This window comes from Macaca mulatta, chromosome 6 (genome assembly GCF_049350105.2).
Source record: "Macaca mulatta isolate MMU2019108-1 chromosome 6, T2T-MMU8v2.0, whole genome shotgun sequence".
In the NCBI taxonomy this organism is placed as follows: domain Eukaryota; kingdom Metazoa; phylum Chordata; class Mammalia; order Primates; family Cercopithecidae; genus Macaca; species Macaca mulatta.
The window spans coordinates 24,469,794-24,495,762 of NC_133411.1; the positions used below are offsets into that span (position 1 = coordinate 24,469,794).

The 25,969-nt window shown below is 37.3% G+C and overlaps 1 long non-coding RNA gene across 1 annotated transcript in view; it reads left to right on the forward strand.

The window, feature by feature from the left end:
* LOC144341223 (uncharacterized) overlaps window positions 1–9,923 on the forward strand; it is a 53,711-nt gene extending 43,788 nt beyond the window's left edge. The window contains exons 2-3 of the long non-coding RNA XR_013418097.1: window positions 9,094–9,163; window positions 9,448–9,923. This is a non-coding gene — a long non-coding RNA (uncharacterized LOC144341223). The remainder of the gene's footprint in view (window positions 1–9,093; window positions 9,164–9,447) is intronic.
* The last annotated feature ends 16,046 nt before the right edge of the window (window positions 9,924–25,969 follow it).

Below are 25,969 nucleotides of genomic sequence, written 5' to 3' on the forward strand. Positions count from 1 at the left end.
GCTTTACTATAGTCAATAAACAAATATATAAAGAAAAAAATTTAAAAGGGAGTTTTTACAAGTATTTAAAATGGTTTGCTTTAGAATGACATATATTGGATATACGTCACACAATTCCAGAGGGAAACAATAGGTGCAAACAAAGAATATGTAGGCAGACTTCTCATATGAATGTAGACGAATTTTAAATATTCAGTACAATAATGGTGTGGGCCCTGTGTTAGTTGGGGTACCTTGGAAATCAGACATCAGGTAATAATTGGAATATAAGAGGTTTAATGAGGGAAATGCCTTTGAAAAATAATGAGAAGTGAAAACTAGAAGTGGGTTACGAGAGCTATTAACCCATGATGCAGGTCTGATACCTGTGAAAGGAGAGAGGAAAGGGAGGAAAATTGAAAAGGAAAAGACTTCTATTGCAGTGTAGGTCAGAGTCACATTTTGTGCCGGGCACGGTGGCTCACTCCTGTAATCCCAGCACTTTGGGAGGCCAAGGCAGACTGATCACAAGGTCGGGAGTTCGAGACCAACCTGGCCAATATGGTGAAACCCTGTCTCTACTAAAAATACAAAAATTAGCCGGGCATGGTGGTGGGAGACTGTAGTCCCACTTACTTGGGAGGCTAAGACAGGAGAACAGTTTGAACCCAGGAGGCGGAAGTTGCAGTGAGACGAGATCATGACACTGCACTCCAGCCTGGGCAACAGAGCAAGACTCCATCACACACACACACAGAAAAAAAGAAAGAAAAAGAAAAAAAGAAGAGTGGCATTTCAGAAGACAAGGTGTGGCTCTTGGATGTGTACCTCACTCAGCCATTGGTGAGGTGCAGTCCTCGGAGGCTGTACCTTCAAAACGAACACTGGAGTATTCCAGAGTGTGGTGGCTGAAGACTGCTAGAACTCTTATTACTATTTGATAGTTTACTTTGAGAATTGGATAATTTTTTATTCTGTGAAAGAAATCCCTTCTTATTCATGATATGCCCCATTTGAGATACTGTCATAGAAAACTTGCTAATCCATAAGTGTCAGTTAAATCTTCTAGAAAGCAGATGCTGAGATTAAGTTAGCAGTAAAGGTTAATTGGGGAGTAGCATCTGTGAAAGAAAAGGAATGTGGCAGAAAAGTTCAGGGGGAGCCAAGAGACCATGATGCAAATCTCACAAAGTCTCCACCATCTAAATCAAGAGCTCTCGACTAAAGATAGCTCACTAGAAGAGTCCTACATCAAGTGTAAATGACAAGAGTTTGTTAGTACAGCCTGGCTTAGTCATGGCCCGAAGCCATCTTGAGAAGTATAACCTCATCTTAATACAGAGGCAGAATTGAAGATATTAGTAGCCATGGACTGGCAGCTAACCACACTTGCCATCTGTCATTTCCTGAAGATATCTGGGTGCTACACAGTCTTGTATTTATTTCATGTAGTTCCACTTTTCCACCCACGTTTAGGCAGCAGCTCCTCCAGAGTTCCAGTGATTATCCTTTCCTACATGTAAACTTAGAAGAGGGAGGTTAGTGGAAACAAACTACAGCTCTCATTCCTATGACTGGTTTAGGGACTGCAACCCATTGTATTCTTTTTCCACTATCCATTCTAAATTCCACATATTCTCAGCTATCATCTCTGATGGTCTTGTGGCTGCTATGGGGCTGTGTAACATAAATCTTCATTTTAAGCATTAGAACTTATGACAGACACACCCTTCTACAGCAGGGGTTGCTGTACTTACCTATTCAGTCACGATGAGGATATATATTGCTAATGGACAGCCAAGAACATCACCTGGGTTTTGCATGTGTTCCCCCTGCCCTCATGATATATCACTAGCCCCATCTTTGCCTGTTAATCAAAGTAAGTTTTCCTGCAAATATCATGACTTCTCTTTTTGCCTACTGGTCTCCTATCAAAAGGGTATCTTCTTTGGAAACCAGGACTTGTATCCCAGCAGAGCCCAGAGTTCTGGAAATGAAAAAATCCATTAAATTAAAATAACATGAATTAACTGAATGGACCATTGAGGGTAATGGCTTTTCCCTGGATCCTGGAACTGTAAAATTTTCCTAGTTGGGATGAAGGAACAGAGAGAAATCTCTGATTCAGTGAGGATGGAGTTCCATCCTCAGTGTATTACCTCCAGACTGGCATTTTAGACACAGCTTTATCAAGCCATTCCAACTCTGTCAGTCCAGCTGTTTCTAAATAGTACAATTTAGCACCATTTCCACATTTCCTTCATTGTTAGTGAGTCCCTGTTCTGAAGCTCAGTTGTGTGGGATTTCATGCCTATGGGCAGGTGTTCCATAAGCTCCTAGATAATGGTGTTGGCTGAGGCTCAGCAAGCAGGAAAAGCAAATCCATGGTTGAAATACATATCTATTCCTGTGAGAACAAATCAATAGCCATTCCAAGACATTAAGAGCCAGTTGATCTCCTTGAGGCATAGTGTCATGCCAGGGACTCTGTGTTGCTCTCTGTTGTACATTTAGAGAAGGCAATAGCTAGATAAGCCTTGATGAAAAAGATTACATGCACATTCTTCATCCCTGTGAATATGCACGCATCATTTGTAAGTTCATTTGTCTATCCCTAAGTAGCTGCTGATGAATTCTGGCTAACATCCATCAGCTAAGCCATTTATATCTATTTTATTAGGTATTGTCTTCTCTATGGTGGATATTTTCTATTGCATATTAATATCTTATACACAGATCTTCACTTTGTCCCAATTCCTATATGCCCATGTGATTATGTCTACTCCAGGTCTTCTGTCACTAATCTATCAATATCTTTCCTGTGGTCTCCTGAATAATTATATGTGTAATTAACTACTACTCTTAGCCTCAGATAGTCCTCAAATCATATGAGTAATCAGGTTTACCATCCATAGCTTCACCTACTGGAGAGGTTTATCTCTTTTGACTGTAGTTCAAGACTCTCTGTGATGAAGCTACTCTCTTTATTATAGAACCAACATGTTTAGCTAACCCATGGCTAAACCATGTTTCCACTTCTTTATCCACATTCAGTTGTTCTTAATGGCCCTTATGACCATTGGTGCGACCCGAGGGAGGGGTGATGGTGCAAATGTTCTTTGTGACATGAGAGTCCAGGAAACTTGGCCACACAGTTTTGCTTATGCTCTCTTGTTCTACCTGTGCTCAGTCCTAAATTTATTATTTCTTTTTTTCAATAAATTTGCCAGTAGATCTACCTGACTTGAAAGCTCTGACAAGACTCAGCTCCTGATGTGTAATTCCAAACACAAGTTCACCTGTGTCTCAATGTAAATCATTCTGATTCTATCCAGAAACAGACGCATGCCAACAGCTGTTTTTTAAATGACATATCTTTGTGCTGCAAAGGGCGTGGTATTTCTAATCGGTTTATGTTAGGATCCTACCAATAGTTTGTCATTAACTCCACAGTGCACTATTTGCTACTTCTAGTATTTCCTACACTGTAGATACTGCTGAGAGCACTGCTTGCACCACAGCCTGGACCTACTGCAGAGTTCTACCTGCCCTAGGCCTCCTTAAAGCAAAGAGCCTTCCATATCACCTGCTATATATCCAGGTAATATTCTTTGGGGTGAACTGCATTGTCTCCAGAACCTTGAGATGTTTACTAGGTGGTACCCATGCTTCATCATGGGGAATGCAAGATGCAGCATTTTGCCTTTTTTTTGGGAGGGGATATCCCAGCATTCTCCTAACCATTCACAACCCTGAAGATTTTACTGAAATATTGGTTTCTCATTATCCATAAGGTTTATTTCTCATCCTCTGGAATTCACGAACTTTGTGAAAGTCTCCATCCCGCTAGCACTTGTTGATCATACTGCCAATTCTTCATGATGATGCAGGGATGAAAGAACCCCGTCTGTCACCTCTTGAGGTTTGATATTTGAGTCTGAGAAATAAACTGACAATAGATCGATGATCAGGGAAAAGTGCATAGAAATTTACTTACGTGCATAGGAGCATCCCGAGAAGGTGAGTGTTCAATATCCCAATGAGGTCTAGAAGTTTAGATACTTTTCTTCATAGGGTAATGGAAAATGGGGGGTGTAGGCAAATTTTTAGAAAGGTGGTAAATGGTTTTTAGGAGAGATAAAGAGGCCAGCAGAACAGAGAGCCTGGGACAAAGTTTGTCTGGGCTCTAGATACGGTGTTTGATTTTCAGTCTCTTCTTCTGTGATATGAGTTTCATCTTTCTTGGTTAATGAAATTTCAGTGGGAAGATCGAAGGCATTGTGCTCTTCTTTAGTGGATCCGGTCTTCAGGTAGATAAAGGAACTTCAGACAAAACCCTCTCCCTTTGCTTCAGGAGAGGCAGAGAGATGAGAGACAGCGGGGCAGGAGAAAGCGAGAGAGAGATTTTGGTTTTGAGGCTGCTGCTTTAATTCAAAGTATTCAGCGTGTCAAAGCACCATGCTTTGACGTAGTGTTTTCTGAACCCCATAACATCAGTGTAATGGAGCAACATGATGTTTCGCACAAGCATTATTCCATGTTCGACACACCAGATGCTCTTGTGGTAGCCCACAAAATTCGCCTGATTTCTGCTGATTAAGGCTAGTGAATCAAATGAAGTGATGACAGGGACCCTCTGCTCTGTATTCCTTAGATCTTTATATGTTGCACTAATCTCCACCATCCTGCTGCATCACAAAATATTGTTTTGTATTTATAATCTTGGCTGGGGGAAGTTTTAAAAACTTCCATTTTTTTAAATTATCTGCTATGATAGCTCTTATGCCACAAGCCAGGTTCACAATGTAGAGATTGCTCTAACCACAAAACATCCAATTCTAATTATATATTTAGAGACTGGTGAAATGACTCCCAGGTAAGTTTTCTAATGCAGTAAACCTTCTCTTTGCTGGACTTTGACAAGGATTCTACTTTTTAACCTGGATCAGAAGAACTCCAGTTTCATGGGGAGAGGAACATGCTAACACATCATGTATCGGATAATCAGTCTCATCTCAGACCCTGTGTTCCATAGTTCTTGAAATGACTTGCAATTTTCTTTGGGCTTTGTGCTGTCATCCAAGCAAATAGCCACGGGGCATCTGGAAAATAACTGATAAAATTATAACAGCATTTTTTTTTGCCACGTCTTTCTTCCTACAGACCTGGAAATCTCTTTAGTCAGTGTATTTCAGGGAGAAAGCTATGGGAACTGGACAAGGTATTATGTTTTTTATTATGACTACTGATCTTAGCCTCCCACTTACTCATTCTTGCTTTGTTTAATCATGTTTTACTTATGATTACATTACACAATACCCTGGTTGGCTGCCCACTTCTTTTGCTCCTGGAGTTGCTATGTCTATTGTTGATTTCTGTAACACTCTTCAGGTTAAACCATCTCAGCTGCCATGTAGATTTTGCCAGTCGTTACAAAAATCGCATCCTCTTGAAGATTCTGCTGGTTCTTAAATGACCTACATACTCCATTGCTATTAATAAGTTAAACTCTATAACCTTTCTTACCTTCTATTTTAGCCTGCTGAGTTGCCACTTAACTTCTTAATGATGGTGACCCTCTTAATCAATGTATCCCTTATAACCTTAGTAAATGGTGTGCTCTTCGGCCTTCTCATGAAACAAAATTATCTCATGGATTTTGTGGCCTCACATAATATATACACTCTAGCATGTCTATCTTCTTCATTTATTCTACTCCTCCTCCACCATCTGCTATGGCAATTAAAGCTTTTCAGCTTCACTCTTCCTGCGGTTTATTTTCTCCAGACTTCTAGGAGCCAACCTGGCATTGAGCCTGCACCGCCACCCACCCCCCACTCCCCCATCCCCTGCCCCAGAGTCCTGGCTAAGGTATTAAGCTCTTTATACTGAGAGTATCCCCTTGCAAATGAGTTGGGCAAGCTGCACAGAATGAGAGAATAGTCCCTACGAGACTTACTCTCACTTCAGATACCAGTCATAATTTCAGGAGCCTCCTGGGCCACTCTCACTTTAGCTGACTACAAATTTATAGATCCCTACAGATTCCAAGATCAGTAATTTACTAGAATGACTCACAGAACTTCTTGAGAGTGATTATACTCCCCATCATGTTTGTAACAGGCAGAGGATCCACGTTACAACCAGCTCAGTGAAGAAATGGATATTACAGAATCTGAGAGGGTTCTAAACTCGAAGCTTTCCTCATGCTCAGAGATATGTTGTCCTCTCAGCACTGATGTGCTACAATATTCAGAATATGACCAAGTAGGCAATCTCACCCAAAGCTGTAGTGTCTTACTGATCGCATACTGTTTCTGTAGGTAAACTTTAGTCTCCAGTTCCCACCCTCAACCAAGAGATAAGACTAATGCATTTTGTCTCTACTTCATCTGGAGCTCTGAACTTACAGGGCATGGCTCAAAGCTTCCATTGCATGTCACATTGTTATATTTCCTATGGACAAATTCTAGAATAAAGGTATTCCTCTCAGGAGGGACACTTAGAGCCTAGAGCTTACCAAACAGCAGCAAAGAACAAAGGCCAGACTTCTCTTTGGGCAAAGTTAATTATTCACTACACATCTCTAAATTCACCCTTCATCACCCTTATGTTTTGGCCTCTTTAACCACACATTCTCATAATCCAGGTTTACTGGATTTCCATGCAGGGAAAAGAGGCTAGGTCCTATACTGTAGTCTTCATGACTGTGAAGGGCCATACCAAGAACATGATCTTGGCTCAAAAGATGAGGAAAAATTAAAGGAGTTAACAGCTTGAAGTTGTCATAACCTCGCTTATCAAAGTACTTTCTTAAAAGTAATATCTGAGCCACTCATCTCCATGTCCATATCATATAACTTGTAGCATACAAATCTACACTAGGCTTACTTAGGACTCTTCTTTTTTGTGTATGTGCTTTTTTTCCTAAATATAAACAGTAAAAGTAGATAGAATAACCTATACCATTTATGAATTAAGAAATAATAAACATATGTTCTCACTCACAAGCGGGAGTTGAACAATGAGAACACGTGGACATAGTGAGGGGAACATCACACACCAAGGCCTGTCGCGGGGTGGAGGGCTAGGGGTGGATAGCATTAGGAGAAATAGATAATGTAGATGACAGGTTGATGGGCGCAGCAAACCACCACGGCATGTCTATACCTATTTAACAAACCTGAACGTTCTGCACATGTACCCCAGAACTTAAAGTATAAAAAAAAAAATAAACATAAAGGATATTACATAGTAAGCTTTAGAGTATACTGTTAGTCATATAAAACACTATCATGTGTGTGTGCACCAAGAAAAAAAGTACCATAAAATAGTGAATTATGTTTGTCTTTAAAAGGTAATATTTTGGAATATTGAAATAATCTTTTTTTTTTTTTTTTTTTTTTTTGAGACAGGGTCTCACTCTGTTGCCCAGGCTGCAGTGCAGCAGCACAACCAAGGTTCACTTCAGCCTCGACTTCCAGTGTTCAGCCTTGACCTCCATGATTCAAGAGCACAATCAAAGCTCACTCCAGCCTTGACTTACAGGCACTTGCCACCATGCCTGGCTAAATTTTGTTTTTTCCTTTTTTTTTTTTTTTTGTTTTTTGGTAGAAACAGGGTTTTGCCATATTTCCCAGGCTGGTCTCAAACTCCTGAGTTCAAGCTATACTTTCTCCTCAGCCTCCCAAATTGCAGGGCTTACAGGCTTGAGCCACTGTGCCTGGCCTTGAAATAATTATTTTAATGTATCTCATTCCCCACAAACATTTGAAGCTTTTGTAAATCTCTAAATATATCTTCTTTTCTCTGTTTCTGTGTATGTATGGATGGTCCTATGGCCATGTGTCACTAATCATGTCTATACATTTTGAGAAATACCTTGTTAGGTGGTTTTGTTATGATGTGAATTTTTGTTATATAGAGTGAACTTTCACAAACCTTGATGGTATGGCCTTCTACATATATAGGCTATATGGGATACGCTATTGCTTCTAAGCTACAAATTTGTACAGCATGTTACTATACAGAATACTGTAGGCATTTGTAACACAATGGCAGCCATTTGTATATCTAAACATAAAATGGGTGAAGTAAAATTATTTCGATAGTATAATCTTATGATTCCATTGGGCCACAATTGTATGTGTGACTTGTCATTGACAAAAACATCATTATGCAGCATGTGATGGTATATATATTACAATACAAACACTTCAATCCGATATTGCTTTCTAAGAAAGCACAGTCTCTAAAGCCAGACATACTGACTTCCAAATCTTCCCATACTAATGGTACCATCTTTGAAGAGCTACTTAACTACTTTGTGCTTTAGTGTTTTTATTTATATAAAGGGTATGATAATAATAACTAAGTCAAATTTATTTTGTATAAATTAGATGTGATACGGGCTTAGAAACAGTGTCTGGTTCATATTGATCATAGAATACTAGCACTATTGTAGCTTTTTTGTGGAGAAGAAAACACAGGCAAATGATAGAATTTTGGAGTCTGAGGCTACAGTTTAACTTTTTTCTTAGATATATAACTTGTAGGAAATGAGCTTATATGTATGAACACTTGTTCTATATCTCCAAATTAAGAATAATTATGGAGATGTTATAGGGTTGTGAAGAATACTGAATAATGATTGATTATACATACATTTTCTAATAAAATGGTATAATAAGCCTCTATGATGATGATGATATTTATTTGAAAAACTTGTAATAATTCTTATATCAAGAAAAACTCATGGAATCATTTATTCTCAGGGAACTGGAACTGAAATCATCACAATAATCACCATGATTGGTATTATTATTACTGTTATCTTTAATATTATTCACAGTGTCCGCAGGTCCAATTTTGTACTTTTAGTCTGAGTTAATCAGTAAACATAAGCAAAGTGTTTTCTGAATCCCTTTAATCAATCATTTGTACAAAGGCGGAAAAAAGTCATTTCAGTTCCCAGTTGATCCTGTTACCAATCTTGCTTTTCTATTTCCTATTTTTATTTCAAAAAGAACCCTCATATTTAGAATAATACATTCCAGCCTTAGATTATAGTTTCCTTTGCATGGGCTTAATTTTCTCATTTCAATTTTTCCACAGGGTCAAAGGGATACAAGAGATAAAGTATAGTCAATTAACTAGAAGCTGTGCACACATGTATTTAAATGATGTAAGTAATTATTATTTTAGAATGGTTCATTATGATTTTTAGCTTTGGAAATTAGTACTTTCAATTTTCTCAAATTAAGTGCATTACATAAAATATCTCTTTCTGTGGAATTAGATCTAACAAGTGACTCTTATGGTTTGTTTATTCCAGATTAATAACTTTGGGATTTATCTTGGATATCTCATGGGCTGAAAAAAAAAAAAAATAAGTCCCTATTCTTATAACAAGAAAAAAACCTTATTCAGGCTGTAAAGTAATGACTTTTCTAACCCATATGAAAACAGGTCAAAGGATAAACGACCATCCAAAATTCTGAGGAGACATAGGCACATCCAGGGAGACAGAGGAGACAAGCAGTTACTAACCTTGGACAGAGGCTCCTAGATACCGAGAAAGTCTGCCAGAATATCAAAGAAGAACCTCTGATGATTCCTTGGAGGTTGAATGTCAGTATGGGGCTATGGTAATGGGTGGAAAACCCATTTGAATGATTTTTTCTCTAGAAACACCATGAGGCTTTTACAGGGGGGGGGAATCTGAGAGAATCCATAGAATGTTTCTCTTGTCTTACTAGTTGGGGAGGGAAAGACCAGACACCGTTAAATCCATCCAGATCCCATTGCCATATGAAACAAAGGCTTAATCAGCAGTGGGAAGGGCCAGAAGAATGCAGACTAACAGTACTAGAGGATATTTTTTGCAGCTGGGAAAAGGAAGGTGGAGCAGAAGACACTGTGATAGGTAGCTTAATGTTACTCCATACATTTTATATAAACTCACTTTCACTTATTTATGTCATGAATACATTTACGTATTTATGTACAAACAAATGTACATTGAATAAAATGTTGGCTATATACAAATATGTGTGTGTGTGTATGTGTGCAATGTAACTCATTTCTTTTTATTTTCATTTAACTTAATGCTTTGTGAACACCCTTCCATAACATTAAAAATTAAAATTCTTGGACTTTAGTGGATGCATGAATGTGGCTATAGCTTGTAGAATATTTAAGTTCTTTGCAATTTTAACTCTTATAAATGCTCATTGTGTTCAGTTTGGGCTCTCAGAAATATAACTTTACTAAAAATTGTAAGTTAAAGATAATGTGTACTTATACAATTATATTTAGTCATTCCTTATCATAAGAGTAATTTTTAGAATTGGTATCACTTGATTTAGACCTTTTCTCCAGACCTTTGCACCCTATTTTCTAAATTGTTTACAAAAAGTTTGTATTAAATTACATTCACCTTAGGAGTGAATTAGAGTCCCCATTTCTCTATCTCCTTCTCCACCCAAGCATACCTTCTCTGTATTTTAATCCTGAAAACATGTTCCTCCTGACAAACAAAAGGTGATACTAGGTAAAATCAAGTCAATAATCTTGAAGTTTTGCATTTGAGTTAGTGGTCCTCAAAAAGCATGTGATATTATTGCTACAAATATATTTACAAACCTGAAAATAGTATATTTTTGTATCTGTTGGGAAATGTTTAATTTTAGAAACAGTGTTTTTTGAGACTTTTTAAAATTAATACTGGTACTATTTGAACAATGCCTTCTGTAGCTTCTGTCTCTTCCATTTCACTTTTTTAAAAGTGCCATAGACTATTTCTAACAGCAAGATGTAGTTCCTAATGGGCTATCGAATGTGAATCATACATTGATAGTCATATTATATATGAAAATATTTATGAAACTTGCTTTTTCGGCACTGATAGCTGTACACACTTTGGAAATGACTCCGAACAGATCCACTGTGAAGAATGTGTATGTGTTTTGACAATCACTTGCTACACAGTGGAAAACAGGTCTGCCTATAAGGAGCTGCCTATCAGGGAATTTTAATTCTCCTAGGATAAAAGTACATAAGGAGGAAAATTGCTACTGTGGTTTTCAAGGCAGCTATAGTAGATAGCGTGTCCTAAACTGCTCCAATACATTACTGCCTCATGCTTTATTTCTTCTCAATGTATGCAAACCTCCTGTTTGAAAGAATTATGTCATTTACAGCCATGGGAATTTTGCTTCTGACATAAATTGCCATCTTTTAAATTTTAAGACATCTGTTAGTTGCCAGTACTTCAAAAGGGTGCTCCCTCGTGATCACCACACACTGACCTCTCCTGGTCTTTATGGCACACAGACAGAGGGACAATTATGGGAAATTAAATATGTAAAGTTTCTTCTGACTTACTTATCCTTAACCAGGGCAAGAAGACTCATGACTTTTACTCCACAGGTATCTTTTATCTAATGCAGAAAAGAATAATCTCAGAAACATTCAACTGTTTTGAAGGAATGAGGGAAACTAGACATTGGAAGGACTTTAAAGATCATGTAATCTAACCCTTTTAGAATGAATGAGAAGGTGAGGGCCTGTGAGGTTGCATGCATGCCTGTAGTGGAAGACACGAGTGTATGACCACCGGGTGCAGTGGCTTATGCCTGTAATCCCAGCATTTTGGGAGGCCAAGATGGGCAGATCACATGAGGTCAGGAGTTCGAGACCAGCCTGGCCAACATGGCGAAACCTTGTCTCTACTAAAAATACAAAAATTAGCTGGGTGTGGTGGCAGGTGCCTGTAATCCCAGTTACTCGGGAAGCTGAGGTAGAAGAACTGCTTGAATCCTGGAGAAAAGTTTGCAGTGAGCCGAGATCATGCCACTACACTCCAGCCTGGGTGACAGAGTGAGATTCCATCTCAAAAAAAAAATTTTAAAAAAAGTGTATGAACAATTGTTTCCTTCTTTAGAAAATCATCATTCCCATTAGAAAGTTATTTTGTAAATATTTTAGCTGTTTTTCCTTCCTTTTGTGATTTCTTCAGCTTCTTTTTAAATGTGTTGATATGAAATCTTCCTTCAACTGATATGTCTGCTGCCTTGTAAGTTTGGTGCCCTTTCTCTAAAACTGTGTGAGGTAATGTACGGAATAAAAAAGGATTTTTCACAATTTCTGAACAACCAAGATAAGAGGTTAATATTTTCTACTTCATTTGTTTTTACCATTTGCCATTTATATATGAAAGGATGAAAATTGCATGGAAAATAGAAATTTTAAATAAATAAGTAAATAAATAAAATGCTTCTATTACCCTACAGAAAAATCTATGTAGGTAATTATACTCTAACACTCCTCATAGGAGAGTGAACTCACAATAAAATAATTTCTTTTAGCCATAGACTATAAAAAATAATTTCTAGGCATTTTGATTTTCATGAATAAGTAGCTGAATGCTCTATCAGAGGAGCATACAAATATTCAGCAAAAATGGTTGATTTATTTTTACTGATTGAATCATTGCCTGAATGAATCACTTTTACTGAATATTTGTATGCTCCTATGATAGAGTATTCAGCTACTTATTTGTGAAAATCCAAACACCTAGACATTACTCTTGATTGCATAGGGATAAAGGAGATTGAAAATATGGTTCCTATACACCATGGCATACTATGCAACCATAAACAAGAAGTAGATCATGTCCTTTGTAGGGACATGGATGGAACTGGAGAACATTGTCCTTAGCAAACTAACTCAGGAACAGAAAACCAAACATTGCATGTTTCTACTTGTAAATGGGAGCTAAATGATGAGAGCACATGGACAGATAAAGGGGAACAAAACACACTGGGCCTCTTCAGAGGGTGGAGACTGAGAGGAAGAAGAAGATCAAGAAAAGTAACTAACGGGTACTAGGCTTAATACTTGGGTGATGAAATAATCTGTACCACAAATCCTCATGACACAAGTTTGCCTGTGTAACAAACCTGCACTTGCACCCTTGCACTTAAAAAAATTTTAAAAAATGATTAATTCAAACTTGGACACATTTATTGAATAAACTTAAAATTGTAATTATGCTTGTGTGCACAGGTGTATATGTGAACAGAAGCATGCATATTCATTTGTAGTGTACATAAATAGATAAGGCTAATGCAAATTTGGGTTTTTAGTTGACATGGAGATATAAAATAATATATTTTTTATAAAATGATTAGTTTTGCCTCTTCAGTAAAATGTATTGTGTATTCTTATTTATTGTAATTTTACAATACCCTAAGAAGTTGCATATTTACATATGATTTTAATGAACCATTAAAAAGTAAAAATAGTTGATTTTTCTTTAATGAACCATTAAAAAACTAAGCAATAGTTCATTTTTCTTTTAACTCTTTCCAATGTAACCAATTCTTCATAATATTTAAAATACAATCTAACGTTCAAACAGTATTTTAGTATATTACAAATAAGAAATACTTGAGGATCATATAAATTTTAGCAAGAGCACAATTTCTATAAACTAATGCATTCAGGTAATAATCTTATCTCAATTTTATATCAAATAAAATATTTGTTTGAAACTATTAGGGAAACCGTACTGACAAAATCCAAAAATCCCAAAGAGGTGAGACTTCATTCCAAGAAATATGCTGAAAACTACCCGTATAGTTTTACAAATATTCCATCTGTGAAGGATAGTATATGATCTATTCTCCAGGTGTTTGTTGAACACATTTTCCTCATTGTAACTACAGAAAAATCATCAAGTTTTTTTCACACATCATGGAATATTAAAATAGAGACACTTTTACCTAATTTTCAGCTTAGGGTTTTCAGATTGCCTATTTCTTCTTCATTTCAAAGTATTCCAGTATTGAGAAACTAATTGAGTGGAGGTATTTCTCATCAACCCAGTCAGTGTAAAATGATCCCATTGCTTGACATTGGTATAAAGCCTATTAAAGTTAATGGAAGAATTACACCACTGAACTAGAGGTGATGGCAATGACTCAAATAGAGAAAAATGGGGAGAATGGGCAAGAACGGTTGCCCTTACCTAGGATTTCTTTTTATATGACATTTTATTTGGGGAAGAAGGGAGAACGGAGGCACTGTTATCTACCTGGAAGTGCATTTTGAATTGCTTGTGTGTATTGATAAACTATTTTAGTTTCTGAGTATTTTTTCCTTTGGCAAAGTTATTGAATAACTTTCACAATAAATGTTTGTGAACATTTTTTCTTCCTTTTCTATTATGAGATTCACTTCACAGTTGTTTCTGACTTTCACTCCTCCCATAAGGTCTGTTCAGTTATTAACAAAGATATAAAAATAGACGTCCTTGCCACAGTTTCAGACTAATGGTGACTAGATATAGACAATGCTGCAGCAGCTATTGTGTCTCTATCTCACCACCGCGGTTGAGTTATTTTCTTTATGTTCACTCAGGATAAAATACTCCAACTCTGGACACATCAGGATACTGTCTTAGTCCAATTATTTAGGTTCTTTTGATATTATGAGGGTTTTTGTTATTATTGTTTGTCTTATTTTTACTTGTTGAACCAATTCTTAAATTCTAACTGCCTGTATTTTTTGATATTTGGAAATTACCAACCTTATATTTTCTGTTTCTGAGCCTTCCTCGCTTGAACAAAGCATGTAAGAAAATCGAATAGATGGGCATATAGTATTCAGGATTCTCCTGGAAAACAGAACCAATAGGAGATAGATAGAAAGAGAGACTGACAGAGAAAGTGATACATAGATAGATATTATAAGGAATTGGGTCATGTGATTATGAAGAATGAGAAATCCCAAGGTCTGTATTTGGCAAGCTGGAAACCTAAACAAGCAACCGCAATCGGTTACAGGACCAGTCTGAATCTGAAGGCCCCAAAACCAAGACAGCTGATGGTGTAAGTTTCATTCTGAGTCCTAGTGCAAAGGCAGGAAAAGGGGGCTGTTCCACTTAGAAGACAGTCAGACAGAGATGCCAAATTCTTCTTTACTCAATATTTTTGTTCTTTTCAGGCTTTCAATTGATTGAATGAGGTGTGCCCACAAGCTACTTTGCTCAGTCTATCAACTCAAATGATAAACTCATCCAGAAACACAGTCACACACAAAACCAGAATAATGTATAACCAGTTATCTAGGCTGTCCAGGGCTCAGTCAAGTTGACACAGAATAGTAGCCATAAACATTGGGAACAAGCCAATGATGGCCATAATGATGATGTAAAGTTACTACATCATATGTTACATGTAGGAAAATAAGGGAGTGAAGAAAGCAAACCTATCTTGTATATATTTTCATTCACAAATATATTGCTAACAAAAGAAGGATGAAATACTCATGACAATTACACTCTTCATTTCTGTAACAGGTCATGTGGTCATAACCTGATATTTAGACACCTCTTCCACTATCCACTCTGTATTCTCTTTACCTCAGCTGCTTATGTTTCTTTACCTGGTGGGGTAACCCAAATTACCATTCTTGAAAAGTCTGGGCTATTAGCAATCCTTCTTCCTGGAATAGGTTCTTGGGACTTTTCATTGACTTAATCACAAGACATGAGCGGGACATAAAGAGCCATCCTCAAAGATTTCCTATGTTTCAGAATACTCTTCCTTGCTTCCCTTGTGGAATAGTAGTCTAATTTCCCCGCGGTGGTCAGGATCAATAACTCCAGCCAGCACTGTGACTCCCTGATATGTCTGTTGATTCAGATGCATGAGGAACCAAAGTGGCCGGGTGATGGTTGTAACTTTCAATTTAATGGAACCATTGTTGTGTGTTTTGATGGAAACATTCCTCCTTCCAGAACTAAGACACCTAGGACTGAAGAGCTTAAAGTTGTAGAAACAGGAAATAAAATTTTGCTAGTGGATCACTATAGGTAATAATGAGTGATACTATTCCCATTTTTACCTTTAGATTCCTTCACTCAGGAATCCTGGTTATAAGAGAAATAGTACTACATTTAGGATGATGATTTACAGCAATTACAGTTTGCCCTCCATATCTGTAAGTTCTGCAGCTTCAGATTTCAACCAGCCACCAATCAAAATTATTTTTTAAGTAAAAATACAATAACAAATAATATGAAGTAACAATGATACAGTATGTCAACTATTTATATAACATTCTCATTGTATTAGATTTTATAAGGAACCTGCAGATGATTCAGAGTATGTGAGAGGATGTTCTAGGTTATATGCAATTACTACACCATTTTACATAAGGGACTTGAACATCCTCTGATTCTGATATCCATAGGGAATCCTGGAAGTAATTCCCTGTGGATACAGAGCAAGGACTATACAGCCTTCAGGAGAACCTAGTTTCCTAAGTGATAAGAATTCTAGTAGTTTTCACTTGGCTTTTCGCACCATAACATCCCTCATCCAATAGGTCAAGGAACCAATGTGGCGACTGCTAACTACTGAGTCTGTGTATTCCAACTATGCATTTCCCACCTGGGGAAATAACCAAAGTTATTGAGTCCACTCTTAAATGGACCTAAGCTAAAATTCTATTAGTCATCTAGCAGCCAGAAAGTCCTACTCTGACTGGTGGAACACAATGATGTTTTGGTTCTCCTGGAATTAGTGTCAGTTCAGAGATGGCATCAGTAGTTTCTAAAAGTTCTGATTACTGCCTTTTTCCAAATTTGTGGTTATCCTGGTAAAAGGTTTTAGGTCTCTTTGAGAAAGGCTGAAAGAGCAAGTAACAATATACAATTTCAGTAGTATATCAGGTCCTTCCTCAAGAAAACTTGGCTGCTTCTTTCAAGGGGTTCTGGGTGTGTAAACTGACTCAAGTCTAGGATTTAATTGGGAGTCCATGATTCTCTCTCTCTCTCTCTTTTCTTTAGTCTTTTGTGGGTGCAGATATAGGCTAAGCTTTTGTTCACTTAACCTAAAACTTTTCTGCTTACAAAGATTAGGTAAGAATTTAGTAAGATTTCTGTCTATTTCACTTCTAGAAACGCCATCATCAAGTAGTCAATGCCATAGGTCTACCTAAATCAGACCATTCTGATTGCTACTTTGATCTCCTATTCAGTGTAGTCACCATGTACACATTGCCTGACGTGGCCCCTGCCTCCCAAGGATTCAATTACTCCCACTGTATTTAGGTTTCCCAATTCAGTAATCGAATTTTTCACTGTACGTTCTGCTCTACAGAGAAGAGCTATCACAGAGCTTTCAAGGATACTTTCAGCCTCACCTCACAAATACATTCCTCACAGTGGTGGTGAAAGGTCTTTTGGCCCTTCCCAATGTAGATAAGTAAAACTTAAGTGACAGTATCTCTAATTTTCAAATTCATTCCTGTACATCAAACCAAGGCAGATCCAGCATTTCTGATTTACTCACTGTGGGCCACATATAGTTTATCTTTCAAGTAACCAAATAAATTGTTAGAACTTTTCTGAAGCTCAAAATTGCAACATTAAATGCAGAGTCTCTGCTGTTGAGAATAGTGCTGTGATGATCATATCAATGCATGTATCCGTTTAATAGAATGATTGCTGTGTAAAATGCTAGTTCTGTTTTAAGCTCTTTGAGAAATCTCCAAACTACTTTCCACTGTGGCTGAACGATTTTACAATTCCACCAAGAGCGTATAAGCATTCTCTTTTCTCCACAATCTCTCAAACATCTGTTTTGTTTTGTTTTGTTTTTGTTTTTGTTTTTGTTTTACTTTTTAATAGTAGTCATTCTGACTGGTGTGTGATGGTATCTCATTGTGGTTTGGATACACCATGGAATACTATGAAACCATAAAAAAGAATGAAATCATGTTCTTTGAAGCAACATGGATGCATCTGGAGGTCATTATCCTAAGCAAATTAATGTAAGAACAGAAAACCAAATATAGTATATTCTCACTTATGAGTGGGAACTAACCATTGGGTACACATGGAAATAAAAATGGGAACGGTAGACACGGGGGACTTCCAGAGAGGGAAGGTCAGGAAGGGTCAAGGACTGAAAAACTACCTATTGGGTACTATGTTCACCATCTGGGTGATGGTATCTTTTGTACCCCAAACCTCAGAGTTACACAATTTACCCGTGTAGCAAATCTGCACATGTACCCTCTGAAACTAAAAATTTTTAAAAATAAAATAAATATAAATAAACAAACATAGAGTCTTTGCTTTGTAAGCACATATCAATAATTCAGCCTGATTCAACTTTATTTTCCTTCCACCATTTTCTCACACCCTCAATGTCTATTACCAGACATGTTGCTTAGATTTCTGAGGAGTATGGGGTGGGTCCTGAGGAGAACTAACATTTACTTACATGGAAACTGCCTCAGGAAGCATCATTATAGTTTCCTCAGGCAATGCAGGCTAATTCTTTCAGACACTGGTGAAGATGCTGTTGCCACAGGCCAGAAAGTTGTTTGCACTGGGGGTGAGGAGGCAACTTTGGTGGAGAAGCTTCTTCCGCTGTCAAATGAGTCATCAAAATTTAAGGGTTCGATATTCCAAAGTTCAGGGTCTTTCCACATATCCACATTCCAAATTTTAAAATCTCATACCTTCCCTATTAATGCCCTAACTTTAACAGCAGTCGTTGTGTAAGATGTCTACTCTAAAGGTAGGAGTTCAACTTGTTAATCCAGCCAGTCATGAGATGAGATTAAGTGTTCGATTTTCAACAATCTCAGTCCCTTTGCTACAGGATATTGGAAAGTCCTTCAGGGCACACAAAGATGCCTTCAGGTCATATATGTGGCACTTAAGCAGGAAATTTAAATCCCCCGGGTCCTCCCTTTTTTTTTTTTTAACCACTTAGGCAACATTAGGAGCAACCAACGAATCTTGTTAAATGTATTAGTTTTCCAAAAATATTCCACAATGTCATAAACACAGTCTCTTGGTTCCTTGTATCTTATAAATGCTGGTTAAGAATATCCAATGTACTAGTCCAGGCAACACGGCAAAATCTCATCTCTCTCAAAAACAGACAAGCAAAAATAGCCGAGTATGGTTGTGTGTGCTATTCAGGAAGCTGAGGTGGGAAAGTCTCTTGAACCCAGGAGATGGAGCTCGCAGTGAGCTGAGATCACACCACTGTACTCTATCCTGGGCAACAAAGTGAGATCCAGTCAAAAAAAAAAAAAAAGTATTCAGTGTAGATATTTTGTGTATCTGTAGTATCTCTATTGCCAGAACGCTTACTTTCTACAAAATAACTACAAATAGTTATTGACATCTTAAAAGCCAGTTATATTAGATAGCCAAATCCAGAAACTACAGAGACAATTTAAAAATCTGTACAACCACTCTCAGCACCAAAATCTGTTTTAATCAGGTTTCTGCAGAAAAATAAAACCAATATATAATTAACCATATGTGAAGTTTTCATGTATAATTTACCCATTTAGATAAACTTTTCTTAGCCCCTGAAGCTGAATTCAGTTTTTCTCAGTTCCACAGAAAGCATTTAGCCTTTCTGGACAGATGTAGTGACAAGTCTAAATTCTTCACTTCTACCTTAAAATTGTTAATAAATAGACATACCTCATTGACCCCTAAGATATGAAATGCATTTGTGCTTTTTCTATACTATTATTTTCTCAATGAAGTGTATATTCTATATTTATTAATAAAATACAAAGCTTTAGGCTTGTTTCATAAGAATGTGCTTTAAACTGGTTTTTGGTGCATCTACCTCTAAACTATATATCGTGTGTTATATGTGCATAATTCTATATATGTGTAATTGTATAGAGTTATCTTTATGTATGTGAGTGTGGTGGATGTTATGATTCACAGCTCGATTCCTCCTTCAGGCTGAAGGTCTATTTCCAATGGCTGATAAGAGTATTGCTGGCAGAGAGCCCTCAGCTGTCAGCACTCTTCCAAATTAACTTGGTTAAAAAAAGGTCACATATGCTCTCCTGGAAGCCTCCATCCTGGGACTGGCTATGAAGGACAATAAAAATATAATTTTTTGACCACACTTGGACACTTGGGAAGATCCATTGAAGCTTTAGAGCTCCCTGTGTGCAGCTAGTTTTTCACTGAACCTTCTTTTCACCCAAATGTCTTTCTCTAATCAGTCCTGCTTCTTTCCTTTTTCTTCCAATGATTTGATCGTAAAAGCATACAGTAATAAATACTCTGCCTGCTAATCTAAATCTGAGAATTAGCTTGCAGGGAACCCAACCTCCAGTAATGATAGATTTATAGATGATAGGTAGCTAGACGGATTAATAGATTTATAGGTAGACAGCTGGATCTTTAGGTAGCAAACACAAAGTAACTGGGTTCAGTTAATTCAGGATTCTATAAAAAATAAAAATTTTCTCTCAAATTAAAATATGTACACAATCATCTTATATTCTGTAGATATAAATTTGTATCTTGATTCTACCAATTACTAATTGTGCCAACCGGGAAAGTTATCCCCTGCAAATTTCAAAATTTTTATTTTACAATGGTATCAATAATAAATTGAATATCGTTGCTGTTAAAAAGCCAGTAAGAGAGGGGACTTCAGGATGATGACTGGCTAGAGGCATCTGACATTTGCGTCCTCCACAGAGAAGAACAAAAATAGCAAGTAGATAATCACAGTTTGAAAACAGCACCTATAAGAGAACAGTAGAATAGGAGAGAAGTGATAGGAAAAACCTGAGGAATAGAAGGAGAGGGAAGTGAGGCACCCTGCCTACCTGGGATCAACTGGGAATCTGAAGAGGCTTGCCTGTGTGGAGCAAAGGTAAGTGAGAGATCCCCAGCTGTCCACATTCCCACAATCCTAGGCACAGGAGAAGCTTTTGATGCCTGTGGGCCTGGAGACCAGTCTGGGAGCTTCCTGGAGTCCATAAAACAGCACTGCTTTAGAAGGAGACCATGATGGGTCCCACACATCTGCTGAGACCCAAGCAGTTGGAACATGGTACCATTTTGAGAACCAAGCCCCGACCAGACAACATCCTGCGCTGGGGCTCAACGGTTCCTGAAACTCCATATCCCTGGAGCCCCATAGGATATCCCTCTGCATCCACCCAAAGGGCTTCAGTGGTGGGATATCATTGAACCCAGAAGTCCTGCAGGGTTCCCAGTACTCTAAGCTGCACAGTGTCCTACGTCTTGGAAAATGGGCAGTGTAGTACATGTAATAGGCCACTCGTGGGACAACAGGAGCCAAAATGTGTACTGTTCAGAGCCTGAAAGCCACCTGGCCATTGCCACTGAGAGTAATGCCACCCACACCAGCAATGGAACTGCTGTGCAATTGCATGTACCCTGAGGACAAGCTCTCTTGGCTTGCCACCACCACTGCCACTGTTGACTCCACACTGGGGGCCAAAACATGCACAAAGCCTGAGAGCCCCTTGCCTGGGGCTACTGCCACTAACAGCATCCCCATCCTCGCAGGCAGCCGGGTAGCAGTGTACTTTCACATTCCCTGAGGACAGGCTCTTCCCACCTACTGCTGTCATTGCTACCTGCACCAAATCATGCAACCCAGGGGCCTACAGATAAATTACACCTTTTCCACTAAATCCTTGCCCAAGTGCACCATTAGAATACTGAAAATTGGCTTGCCTAGGCTAGTATCACCATCCCAGTGCACAAGCATGCTGTGTGGAGGCCTGAAACCTCCCTTCCCTATCCTCCACTTAGCATCTGTGGACTCCTCTTAAGGTTCTGAGGATGGGCCCACTCAACCTGCCACTACCACCAACACTAGCACTCACCTGCAAGTGCCACTTGGTCCACCCAGCCTATCACAGCCACTACTAACACCAGCACATGCTGCCTTGGAGACTGAATACTGTCCTGCTACTGCTCTGATCATTGCCCATGTCATGCAGGCTTCCCAGGGACCTGATGACCCACTCACATACCCAGTTCACCATTAATACTACTGGCACCTGAGCAAGCTGCTCTGAGGCCCAAGGATCAGACTACTTAGTCCTGCTAACATCAGTGCCAACATATGTACCCAGGGTCCAAGGGAAGATAAATTTGACCCACTGTTGTCACCACTAAAACCTGAAGACGGACCCACCTGACCTCCCCATTTCCAGCAAAGCCTCATTAGAGCATACAGTAACAACTACAGCTTCAGCCACTGTAAAATCACAGACAACACTGACACTGTTTTTAGCTGAAGAAGTCATACAGAAACTACACTACTTCAGGCATCCAGGATCAAAGCCAATATGTGCTACCCAACCAACACCATAGTTATAATTTTAGGACTTGCTCTATGAAAGCCATTCCAAAAAATTTGGAAGAAGTGATAATTACATCAAATGCACAGCTATCAATGTAAGGACACAAGAAGCATGAAAAAGTAAGGAAATATAACACCTTTAAAGAAATAGAATAATTCTCCAGCAACAGATGCCAACAAAAAACAAATTTATAAAATGTGTGAAAAATTCAATATAATGATATTAGAGAAGCTCATCGAGATATAAGAGAATACAGACAAACAATACAAAGAAACCAGCAAACAATTTAGGATATGAATGAGAAATTTACAAAAGAGCTAGATATTATATAAAAACCAAACAGAAGTCCTGGAAATGAAGAATTCAATAAATGAAATTAAGAGCTTCAACAATGGACTAGATCAATCAGATAAAGTAATTTCAAAATTTGAAGACAAGTCTTTCAAAATAACCTAGTCAAACAAAAAAAAAAAAAAAGAAGAAGAAAGAATAAAAAAGAATAAGCAAAACCTATATGATATATGGGATATCCTATTGCAAGTTGCAGAAGGTGAAGAGAAAGCCAAAGACATTAAGAAAAAATTAACTAAATAACTGAAAACTCTCCAAGTCTGATAAGAGATTTAGGAATTCAGAAAGCTTAGAAATTTCCAAATGGAAATAAGCCAGAAAAATCTTCTCCAGGGTACAGTATATTTAAAGCATCAAATATCAAAGACAAAGAGAGCATTCTATAACCAGCAAGAGAAAAGTATCTAGTTACATATAAGGGAATTCCCATCAGAATAACAGTGAATTTCTCAGCAGAAACCTTTACAGGTCAGGAGAGAATGGGATGATATATGCAAAGTGTTAAAAAAAAAAAAAAAGGAACAAAAAATCCTTTCAGCCAAGAATATTATGCCCAGCAATCTATCCTTCATAAATAAAAGAGAAATACAGTTTTTCCAGAGAAGAAAAAATTTTAAAAAATCCATCACCACTGAATCAGTCTTACAAGAAATGCTTAAGGGAGTCCTATATCTGGAAGCAAAAGAATAACATCTACCATCATGAAAAAATATAAAAATATGAATCTTAGTGATAGAATAAACACACAAATGAAGAAGAAAAATGACTTAAATGTTACTACTACAGACAACTATCATAGCACAATAATAAAAAATCAGAGAGAAACAAAGGATATATAAAACAACCAGAGAATACCAAACAAAAAGTCAGAAATAAGTCCTCACAGATCAACAGTGACCTTTAATGTAAATAAATTGCATTTCCACTCAGAAGTTTTACACTGGATGAATGGATAAAAATACATTACCCAACTGTATGTTGTTTACAAGAAACTAATTTCACCTGTAAAGACACATTTAGACTGAAAGTAAAGGAATGGAAAAAGATGTCCCATAGAAATGGAACCCATGTACAAGCAAGAGTAGCCATACTTACATCAGATAAACAGATTTTAAGTTAAAAACAGAAAAAAGGAACAAAGAAAGCCATTATATAATGATAAATCAATTCAGCATGAGGATATAGCAATTCTAAATATATATGCAACCAATACGAGAGCACCCATATATATAAAGCAAATTTTGCCAGATCTATCTACAGAGAGAGAGAGATAGATAGATTCAGTTATAATAATAGTTGAGTACTTCAACACCCCGCTTTCAGGATGACACAGATTTTATCCAAGAGCTACAGAATACACATTCTTCTCATCAGCATATGCAATATTATCCAGTATAAATCATATGTTGGGCCACAAAATAGGTCTTAAAATTTTTTTTCAAAGTAAAAATCATATCAAATATCTTCTCAGACAATAATAAAATAACACTAGAGATCAATAACAAGAGAAACTTTGGAAACTGTAAAAATATATGTAATTAAAAAACATGCTCCTGAGCAACTGTTAAGTCAACAAAGAAATTGAGAAGAATTTTTTTTTTAATCTTAAAACAGGACAGGTGTTGTGGCTCATGCCTGTAGTCTTAGCATTTTGGGAGGCTGAGGTGGTCAGATTGCTTGAGCTCAGGAATTTGAGACCAGCCTGGACAACATAGTGAAACCCCATCTCTACAAAAAATACAAAAATTTAGCTAGGCATAGTGATGGAATCCAGTAGTCCCAGCTACTGCGGCGGGGCAGGGGCCGGGGGGGGCGGTGAGAAGGTGGGGCAGGGACTGAGGTGGGAGGATTGCTTGAGCCTGGGAGGTCGAGGTTGCAGTGAGCAACGATTATGCCCCTGAACTCCAGCCTGGGAGACAAAGTGAGACCCAGTCTCAAAAAACAAACAAACAAACAAACAAAAAACCAAATGAAAATTGAAACACAACATACCAAAACCTATGAAATACAGAAAAATAGTGCTAAGGAGAAAGTTTATAACAATAAATGCCCACATCATTAAAAAGAGAAAAAATAAATAAGAATTTAGCAATGCATCTTGAAAATCTAGAAAAGAAAAAACCCAACCCCAAATTAGTAAAAAGAAATGTCAGAGATAAATAAAACAAAAAAGTCTAAATAAACAATACAAAGGATCAACACAATGAAAAGTTGCCTTTTTGAAAAGATAAACAAAATTGTAGACCTCTAGCTATACTAACCAAGGAAAAGAAAATGGTCCTAATAAAATCAGAAATGAAAAATGATAAATTACAACTGATACCACAGAAATTTGGAAGATTATCAAAGACTCTTATGAATAACTATACACAAACAAACTGGAAGACATAGAGAACATGGATGCATTTCTGGAACATAAAACTGACCAAGATTGTACCAGGAAGAAATAGAAAACATGAACTGGCCAATAATCATAATGAGATTGAATCAGTAATAAAAATAAAAAAGTTGCCCAAAAAAGTATAACTGGATGACTTCACTGCTAAACTGATCTAACCTGTAAAGAACTAACACCAACTCTCCTTAAACTATTCCAAAATCTTAAAGAATAGAGAATTCTCCCTAAATCATTCTAGGAAGCCAGCATTAACCTGAAGCCGAAACCAGAGAAAGAGACAACAACAACAAGAACTGCAGGCCAGTATCTCTGATGAACATAGAAGCCAAAATTCCAAAACAATATTAGCAAGTTGAATCCAACAGCACATCACAAAGATAATACACCATAATCAAGTGTGATTCATCCCAGGCATACAAAATTGGTTCGACATATGCAAATCAAATGTGATACATCACATCAAAAGAATGAAGGGCAAAATCCATATAGTCATCTCAATAGTTACAAAAAAGCATTTGATAAAATTCAACATCCCTTTATAGTAAAACTTCTTAACAAATTAGACATAGGAAAAACATAAAGGCTATGTATAAAAACCCACAGCTGACATTATACTGAATAGGGAAAAGCTGAAAGCCTTTTCTCTAGGAATTGGAACAGGGCAAGAATGACCACTTTCATCACTCTTATTCCACATAGTACAGGAAAACTTAGAGCAGTCAGGCAAGAGACAGAAAGAAAAGGCATGTAAACAGGAAGAGAAAGTCAAGCTGCTCCTTGATGATATGGTCTTATATTTAGAAAAATCTAAAGACTGCAAAAAAAAAATAAAATAAAAAAATAAATAAAAAACCCTCTTAAATCAAATAAACAAATTCAGTAAAGTTTCAGGATATAGAAATCACTAGCATGTCTAATAATGAACTAGCTGAAAAATAACTCAAGAAGGCAATTTCATTTACTATAGCTACAAAAAAAAAAAAAAAGAAAAGAATAGATTTAACCAAGAAGATGAAAAAGCTCTAGAAGAAAAACTACAAAATA